This window comes from Palaemon carinicauda, chromosome 22 (assembly GCF_036898095.1).
Source record: "Palaemon carinicauda isolate YSFRI2023 chromosome 22, ASM3689809v2, whole genome shotgun sequence".
NCBI classification, from domain to species: Eukaryota; Metazoa; Arthropoda; class Malacostraca; order Decapoda; family Palaemonidae; genus Palaemon; species Palaemon carinicauda.
The window spans coordinates 46136556-46146337 of NC_090746.1; positions in this window are offsets into that span (position 1 = coordinate 46136556).

Sequence of the window (9782 nt, forward strand, 5' to 3'; positions counted from 1 at the left end):
CACTCCTTGAACTCTACTCATATCCCTACCACCTGAAAAGGAATTAGGATTAACATTATTTCTAGGGATATGGGGACTTGATGAAGAGGTATCTCCTCTCCCACCACCCCTGGGTGTGCGAACCGAAGGGTTATTTGACATTTCATAACTTAATCTACCACTACCGGACCGATGCGTCAACTCATACTCATCGGCTAAATGAGCGGCATTACTTAACCTACTATCCTTTATCTCCTCCAGGTGTACCCTCAACTCCCTGCTACAGGCTTTCTTAAATTCTTCAAGGAGTAGCAGCTCGCGCAACGCAGCGAAAGTTACCACCTGCCGACTCTTTAACCAGTCGTCGAACTGTTCCTCCTTTATGCGGGCAAACTCGACAAATGACTGTGCTGGGTGTTTATTAAAATTACGAAACCTGAGGCGATAGGCGTCTGGGACCAGATCTGGGACCAGATCATATGCTTTCAACACCAAGCTCTTAACTTTATGATAGTCCCGTGCTAGTCCCTCCTCTAAGGCATTATATACCCGAATTGCCTTGCCAACTAATCTACACTGTATAAGAACAGTCCACATCTCTGTGGGCAAAGACAATCGGGTAGCCACACGTTCAAATGCCTTAAAGAACTCTGGGACGTTTTTGTCATCAAACATTGGCACTAATTTAAGTGCTGCTCCTAAATCAAATTTTTCCTCCAGTCCAACCCTTGGTGAGCTAACCCAATTTGCACTCTGCAGCCTAGCCATTTCCAACTTTATATTTGCCATCTCCCTCTCATGACGCCTAACCCGTTCGCTTTCCTCAAATTCCAATTTTTTCAACTCTATACTCTTACTTATCAATCTAAACTCTTGGTCTGCCTCAGACTCACCCAAAGCATTAGAAGGGGGGACGGGTTCTACGGGTACATTGGAAAAGGGCAAAAACGGATTGTTAGACACGTTCCCACCACTTTTAAGGGGCCCTTCGGGAAAGTTTGCAGGACCTTTATACAGTGTACCGATACGAGGAGGATCCTCAAACAAGGTTAGACCAGCTGACACACTCACCTTGTCACTCTCCACCTCCTCACTCCCCTCACTAATACCTCCTAAATCATCCTCCTTATCATTAATCAAATGCTCTGCGTCAGCCATATGCTGACTAACCTTACTCAGGACTAACATCAAAACTTCCTTCCTCGTGTCCGAAGCCTTCACCACAATACCCAACCACCGTGCACACTAACAAAAGTTTCTTATTCAACACCGGCAGATGATTCAAACAATCAGCCGATCCCAAAAACTCAGCCGGATCGAAAACAAAATCCTCCATGATGCAAAAAAAAATTAAATAATTCGGGGGGGGGAGGCAACAATACTCAAAAAGATACCAAACACTGAAGTAATCACTCGAGTGCCGCTCCACCGACCCAATCACTGAACACCCTGAGCTCTCGATCCTGTCACGGTCGCCACTTTATTACGACCTCGGGTGAGGCCGTGGTGCAAGATCTTTAAAGCACTTGGAAAGAGAGGTCAGTGCTTTTAAATGTTCAATGAAAAAGGGTCAATGGAAACGAAAACACGAGAAAAACTTAACAATGTTTAATATACACGTAAAGCAACAAATTAAAATTAACATAACAAACATCAGTCAGCCTTGTGACAACAGGACCAAAAATCACGTCCTGAGAATAAACATCCAAAAGGATGACCTAACCTCTAAAATATGAATCCCTAAGACAGATGAATATATATACAACACAAGCAATAAATCAGGGGCCAAAATTTAGAAAACTTACCTATTACTAAATAAGGTTAGGAAGGAAGGAGGAGAGCACAGTGAGGAAAGACTTAAACTCCTACCTATATTATAAAGCTAAACCTTATACAGTAATCACAAATTTCAACAAAAACCATTCTCCATACGAAAATAAACTAATCAAGTTATATATATATACATAAATGTTACAAAAGAAAACCAAACTTTCCAATTACAGAAAGAACGAAGTATTATTTACAACACAGCGGGCGTTTCCAGGTGCTAGGCTTATATTCAAAGCCTCAGGGAACTCTGGCGTAGATACCAGGCAAAACAAACAGTCACACATCAAAGCACCATCTTCAGAGGGAGTACTGGAGAACAGGTAAGCACGAGGCATAGGCACAGCAACGTCTTCTCAAAAATAAAATGGATAGAAATTTATTACCTGGACTCAGTCTCCCAACATGCCTCCTCACGAGCTATCAAGCTCCCCACACAGCTGCACTGACGAAAAGACGTGCTGCAGAGGTGCCCCTCCTGCGTTCGCTCGACCGGGAACAAATCCTGGACAACAGCCTGAGCCCACAGGAAGTCCACACCCAACACTAGCCAAGTCAAGGCTGAAAAGCTCAGATACACCGTGGGTGGCAGTTCCTGTGCAAACAACCCCAAAGGTAATTCTGAAGATCCAAGATGAGGTAATCCAAATAACAGCTGTGGTATAAAGGTGTGGGAGGCATACAAGTCTAGCCCGAACTGTCTTTATCCTTCTCTCCTGGCAAGGAAGAAAACATTCTCCCCTATGACGACAGCATAAACAAACTGACGGAGAAACTGCTAGTCGAACTCCATAATCCTTGGCAGCTTTGATAAAGAATACAACAGGTGGCGTTAGTAATACATATCATAATTCTTACTACAGTACCGGAGAGGAGGCCAACAAATGTCTCTGGCAAAACTGTCTATATATATATATATATATATATATATATATATATATATATATATATATATATATGTGTGTGTGTGTGTATATATATATACATATATATATACTGTATATGTATACAGTATATATATATATATATATATATATATATATATATATATATATATATATATATATATATATATATATACTACGACTAGCGAATTACGTAAATTCCTGATCTCCCAAACTCACCTGCTTTAGAATACATAATCTGAAATACAATAGAAATACCTCCGAGTTCTGAGAATAGTACGCAGCTCCCGACAATATTAAATATGAACACTAAATATCTAAAAGGTCTCTTATTTTACACTCAAAACAAAATGGGGTGATTACTTTATTTTTAACGGGAACTATTCTTGAATCAACCTTTTACTTCGGTTATTAGTCAGGGGGTATGAGCAAAGCACTGAGAAAAGTATTGATGATTGAAATAATACACACTTTACAAAAATAAATATATTCTATAAAAAATAACATATTTCAAAACATTAACAGCAATATAAATCACTCAAAATATTACATCTGTACTAAACCTTAGGCTAAGACAATATGACACACTATAAAAAATTATTCAATCACTTGTTTCACTGGAAATTAATTTATGAAAATATTTGATTTTGACAATTAATGAATAAATGACACTTTAACACTTATAGAAAATAAATCAGAATTACAGGCACATAAACTTAACTGATACTCTCACGTCCTTTGGCTCACACAAGATTACCGAACAGTTCAGCAAAAACAAAAACACTGTTTAACCTAATTACACAGGGCCAGTTACAAATAACTTTTACAATATAAAATGTACTTACATTAACACAATTCACTTTCAAATTAATCACACAATAATGTCACCTATATTTGATTCAACACTATACACGGTATATGTTCGAAAGAAATTACTATTCACGTATGGGAGGAAAACACTATTCACGTTTGAGAGGAGCTATGTAGTAGCTGGAGAAAGGCTGGCAGACGTTGGCTCTTTCAAAAGGATAAGCTAGATCTCTTTTGCTCCCTTTGCATTGCTAGGTCCTATATATATTAACTTAATTCACTCTAAAAAATTTCTAGTAAATCATTCTCGTAGCGAGGGGACATGGCTCTAGCAGCGTAAGGTTACCAACTTAGCAATTTGAAGAAGTTATACTAACGTTGCTTGCGAAGCAACTCTCTCTCTCTCTCTCAGCTAACTCTGCCCACCTCTCTCGTAACATTGAAAAAAAAGAAGAAGAATCTTTAGTCTAGAATTTTCATGCATCTTCCAACCACAAGGAAAACACAATGCAATTCATAGCATGTGTATCATACAGTGTACCTTTTTAACAAGATTGAATAAAACTTCGTAACAAAACTATGTGAAATGGAAATTTTATTCTTTAAAATAACGTACATTTACATATACGGAACTGAATTAAAATACAACTAAAAGAATATCGAAAGCCTTATGTAATTTACTTACATTATTTATTCCTACGTAGGTGGATCTATCCTTACTAGCTGGCTATACATCTCTTAAATACACAAATAAAATACGTGAATAAAATATTCTACTCTCATGAAGACCAGCTTCGTAAGAATACATACATATATATACATGTGTATATATATATATATATATATGTATATATATATATATACATATATATATATATATATATATATATACATATATATATATATATATATATGCATATGTATATATATAATCATATATGCATATATATGTATATACATATATATGTATATATATATATATATATATATGCATATGTATATATATAATCATATGTGCATATATATGTATATGTATATACATATATATACACATATACATACATACAAACATAAATGCATACAAACAAATACATTTATATACCAGCAGATTTTTTTTAAAGCCGTGAACCCATTATCTTCTCTTCCTTCCCCTGCTTCGTTTGCACTCTCTATGGCCCTTTTTATTATTCTTAATGTCCATATATCATATGCCCTTCTCATCATATGTCCTGTACACGTCCATTTCTTTTCTTATATGTTGTTAGAATATGGTCTACTTTAGTTGGCTCTCTTATCCCTGTTCTTCGATTTCTGTCTCTTAGTATTAATCCCATCATTTTTCTTTCCATAGCTCTTTGAGTTGTAACTAGATTATGTTTTTTTCACATGTAGAATAATTAAAGTAAAAATAAAAATATAAATGGGGTTCATTTAAGTCGCAGGAAGAAGGACGGTGGTTCCCAAACTATGAACTCATCTCCAAGATTCCTAAAAGCCACCGGGCCTGATGAAAAAATTGCACCATTAATGTGGAATGTAAACAATTGTCATTCTTTTACTTCCCAGGTCAAAGCACGAGGAGGTTGGAAAAGCTGGGGGATTTAAGATGGGGCAACCTAGATCTGGGCGACCTATATCGCAGATGTCACGTAGCAAAAGGATACCACCTATCTCCTGGAGGAAGCACCTGACCCCCATAGAGATAGGTGCCATAAAAACTCGCCCTTGGAGGAAGAGTGAGGGGAGTTGGGTGCGGGAGACGGCCGCTCGCCCTAGTGGCCGCTGGGTGATTATTACGCCCAAACAACAATCCACTAGGTGGCGATCTTAGAAGAAACTTTTGCCTTAGACTTATAACGTGAGACAAGTAATTTGTGTGCCCCTCTCCCTCTTGATTGACTAGGATAGAAATTAATATTGTAATGTGTCGTACATAAGTCAGATTTGGGACTTGAGATAAATTGCTATTCTACTGATGGAAGAAAGTTAACAGTAACTTGCTCTGTATCCGTTCTCCCCGAGTATTTCCGCAATTTACAAAAAATAATTAATACCATTAGGATAAACTGTTTCAGTAATTAAAAAGTTAGCGAGTGACTTATATTTCTTCTGTTATGTAATTCTTAAGATTTAAAGTTCTATTTCATTCGCTTTGAAGAATATTTCTGCACATGTTTCTGTGAAAATTAACTTAGACAATAGATTCTCTTACGATGTAAAAGTCGTCTAATTCAACGCCTCTTATCTTTTATTATTTAACTATCCACATCTAGTGACAGTTCTAATGCTTAGTAAGGCTCCAAAGTTGGTACTGGTAGGACCATATGATTAAATATATTCCTTTTTAGAAAAAATGGCATTTTACTTTTCATAGTCTCTTTTTGCTAACAAAAATCTCTCCATCTCATGCTTATCCTTTTAATTTCGGTTTCATGTCCTAGAGAAACACTTAGTGTCTGTCCTAAGTATATTTATCCATTAACAATAAAGAGATTCGTTCTTAACCCTTATCAACAAATCTTAAGTTATATGTTATACCCCATTAATGTTAATCTGAATTCTTAAAATTTTTTAGGCATACTGGGAAGAGTTTAGGAGAGATGGAGTTTCTTTTTCTCAATCGAAATGTTCTTGATAGAATTATCTAGTTTTATGATTGGTGTACTACCAGTATTTTCAAGTCTTTCCGTCTCTTTTTTTGAATAATAGATTATCAAAGTTTTTTCCGAGCTGAAGGCATAGAGGAGTTTTACAAAACTTTTTTTTTTTTTTTTTTGTAAAGTTCAGTGAAATTTACTACTATAAAATATCCCCAGTCAATTTTTAAATCCTTTGTTAGGCCATCTTCTTCTGGTTTGCCTCTTTTCTTTCCTTTTAAGGCTGTTACTTTCGGAACCGGCTCAGGAGTTTCATCATTTCTATTGGCAAAGTTACATCTTATATCACTATTGTATAGCATTATAAAGAAATCCTCTGCAATTTTTTATTACTCCATCTCTTATGTTGATATTTCCATTTTAATCCATTAATGCAAATATATGTTGGCCCCTTATTCCAAGTCTTCTTTTCATTAACTAGATGCTTCTTCCTTTCTTTGGTGTATCCTCAATTTTGATCTGACTGTTTTTACGAATATCTTGAGGGTTTACTTTGTTTATTGTTTTGGATCGTTCTACTAATTAAGTTTGATCTCACTTGGATTTTACCCTCATTTCAGAAATTTCCTTTGCTGGATATTTGGTGATTTTTTTTTTTTTTTTCATAATTTTCCTTGATCTTGTATAGAAACTTTCCTACCTATCTCTTGTGCTTATTCTAATACAAATTTGGTTAAATCACTGTTCATTTTGTCTTTATTTGCTTTCATTTCGTCATGTAGCTAGGAGTACCTATTTTGTATTGCTAAACTAAATTCCTCATATTTTTCTCTTATTACAAGAGTATTTATTGTCTTTCTTCAAATTTCTTTTTTTATCTTCCTTTCATTAGATCTAGACAACTTTTACTTACAATTCTATGGTCGCTTGACTTCAATTTGTTTTACACTAACATTTTGAACTAAATCAATTTGTTCACTGAGAACAAAGGCTATTTCGTTTTTCTTTTCTAGATTGGGGCTTCTCCATATCAATTTTTTATGTTCATCTTTTATTAAATAAAAAAAAGGCAGTCATGATTACTAGATAGTTTTTCAGCAAATTTTACATGTATGTCTCCGGTTTTTTCTTGTGTCAACTCCAAATATATCTGCAGCTGATTCCCTTATCTTATTTTGACATACTTTACATCGAAACCACCCGAAGCAAATGCAAATAGTGTCTTATGGTTTTAAGATAACTCCAGAGCTTCATAAATAGTTTTTCTTTCTTCCTCTGTATTGGATGCAGTTGGTGTATACGTTTGAATGATCTTCATTTTATACTTTTTATTTAGTGTGATAATCAATCCTGCATTTCTATTACTAATACTATTATTATCATTACTATCGAAGCTGTAGCCCTAGTTAGAAAAGAAGGATGCTATAAGCCCAAGGTCTCCAACAGGGTAAAATAACCCAGTGAAGAAAGGAAACAAAGAAATAAAAAAACTACAAGAGAATTAAAATAAAATAGTTTAAGAACAGTAACAACTTTATAACAAATCTTTATTGTAAACTATACAAACTTAAAAAAAAAACAAGAGGCAGAGAAATAAGAGAGTAGTGTGCCTGAGTGTATCTTCAAGCAAGAGAACTCTACCCTAAGACAGTGGAAGGCCATGGTACAGAGGCTATGGCACCACCCAAGACCAGAGAACAAGGGTTTGATTTTGGAGTCTCCTTCTCCTAGAAGAACTGCTTACCAAAGCTAAAGAATCTCTTCTACCCTTGCCAAGAGGAAAGTAGCCACTGAACAATTACAGTGCAGTAGTTAACCCCTTGGGTGAAGAAGAACTGTTTGGTGATCTTAGTATTGTCAGATGTTTTAGGACAGAGGAGAATGCGGAAAGAATAGGCTAGATCAGGCTTCACGAATCTGCGGCTCTTTCAATACAATTTTGTGGCTCTAAACGTTGAACTAACTTTTGTATCCATTTAAAACAAAGAAATTCTGTAACACTAAGACTATATTTCATTAAATTTTATCAAATTTCAAGGTCATAAATTTTACTGATTTTTTTATGTATAAATACAGTACTTTGAAAAACCTATGTCATTAAATAATTTCCTATTTAGATAATCTTAACCTGAAATTGCAACGAAAGGGAAACACTATTTTATGCCTGTTAAAAGAAGTGCTGTCATTTGAAAGAAAACTTGCAGTGTTTGTCGGAGATCTTGAGAAAAGGGTTTTTTTTTCACTTGCCATCACTGAAGAAATACAAAGAATCTGTCGATTGCGAGTTTAATATTGATGCCATAATTATTATTATTATTTGCTATAACCCTTAGGGTTGTTATAGGAGTTCTTATTATAATTGTTGTCAGTAATAAAAGTAACTCAGTGCTAAAGGTCAGCGGAAACAAACACTCAGGAAAACTTAACAATATTTAATACTTAACAATTACAAAATTTAGATCAACCTTGTTGAAATGACAAATACCATAATTTAATTACAAGGAAGGACAAATACCAGTCCTTTTGAATCACACTGGATTCCCTAAAGCTAAGTAGCCAAGTCCTAACAAAAAATTACCCTAATACTAATTCCAAGAAAGAAGGAAGACGGAGTAAATAAAACAGGAAAACCATCATAAATCCTACCTATAAATACAAAACTAAGTACACAAAACCTTGTCTATGATAGACCTACTGGAAGACATTATGTAGTCACGACTTAAATATGGCAATATATAAAAGATTAAACGATACACAGGATGTATAGTTCTTCTCACTTCAGTGGATGATTCAGAGGAGAGACAAAACTAGGGTCGTCATTCACTTGCCATAACAGCTATCAGGGCAGGTCCTGAATGCCAGAGCATGACCATAAATGGAAAGCAATCCCAAACGAAAATCAGACACTCTCTGTCTTACCTGGCGTCAGCCTCCCTACAGGCCACCTCACGAGCTTGCAAGCTCCCAAAACCACAGCAGCTGATTGGAGACTAAAGTGCACCAATTCCCTGGGAAGTCCTCCTCGTCAGGGAAAGGCAGAACTGGCTCGAGTCGCAGGTGACAAGAGCACCTGCAGACAACAGATCAATGCAAGGATCAAAAGCGTAATCCAAAGAATCGTCCAAATAAATTGCCAAACAATCGTCATCCAGAGTCCAAATCACTATGTTGCTCAAGGTATGATATCAGGGGAGTGCTCAAGCCCGAACTGAATTCTGTCCGAGCACCAACGTCCAGGCATCAAGTCGCGTTCATAAACACTCGTATGTAAAAAAAAAAAACAATCGTTAAAACGATAGTTCGGTAATATAAACAACCGGGGAGGAGGCGCCTAACCACACTGAGAATTGTTAAATTAAGCACTTTACACTTAAACACTTAAAATGACCAAACAACGGACACCTAAATTTCTAAAATAAAATAAACAAATTCTCATACAAAACAAAGGCTATTCTGCCACAAAATGATTCTTAAAAACTAGTAATTAAACCTAGAAAAACAAGGCTGATCTAGACTTTCAAATACCTTCCTCCCCAAAAACAAAAACAAAAAATTCCAATAATTTTTTTTTTTTTTTATACAGAACATGAAACCTATAAAGAGAAAATGATTAACACATCACTCTCAAGACAAAGTAAAGTCTCAGGGTGAAACCTGAAATAAG